Source organism: Bison bison, unplaced genomic scaffold, assembly GCF_000754665.1.
Source record: "Bison bison bison isolate TAMUID 2011002044 unplaced genomic scaffold, Bison_UMD1.0 scf7180017506564, whole genome shotgun sequence".
In the NCBI taxonomy this organism is placed as follows: Eukaryota; Metazoa; Chordata; class Mammalia; order Artiodactyla; family Bovidae; genus Bison; species Bison bison.
The window spans coordinates 1-583 of NW_011395020.1; the positions used below are offsets into that span (position 1 = coordinate 1).

At 54.9% G+C, this 583-nt stretch overlaps 1 pseudogene; it reads left to right on the plus strand.

Moving 5' to 3' along the window:
• The first annotated feature begins 211 nt into the window (after positions 1 to 211).
• LOC104994890 lies at positions 212 to 577 on the plus strand (annotated as a pseudogene).
• The last annotated feature ends 6 nt before the right edge of the window (positions 578 to 583 follow it).

Sequence of the window (583 nt, forward strand, 5' to 3'; positions counted from 1 at the left end):
GGCCTCGCTGCCCTTCCCCGCGCCGCCTCCTCGCTTCCCTGCGCCCCGATTCGCCCTCGACCCCACTGCCCGGGGGGTGGCGGCGGCCGGGGCAGCAGCGGCAGCAAGAACCCGCCTCTATGATGAAGTTCAAGCCCAACCAGACGCGGACCTATGACCGCGAGGGCTTCAAGAAGCGGGCGGCGTAAAAAAAAAAAAAATAAGAAGAAGCGGGCGGCGTGCCTGTGCTTCCGGAGCGAGCAGGAGGACGAGGTCCTGTTGGTGAGCAGCAGTCGGTATCCAGACCAGTGGATTGTCCCAGGAGGAGGAATGGAGCCTGAGGAAGAGCCTGATGGCGCTGCTGTAAGGGAGGTTTACGAAGAGGCTGGAGTAAAAGGAAAATTGGGCAGACTCCTGGGCATATTTGAGAACCAAGACCGAAAGCACAGAACATACGTGTATGTTCTTACTGTCACTGAAATATTAGAAGACTGGCAAGATTCTGTTAATATAGGAAGGAAGAGAGAGTGGTTCAAAGTAGAAGATGCCATCAAAGTTCTCCAGTGCCATAAGCCTGTACATGCAGAGTATCTGGAAAAACTAA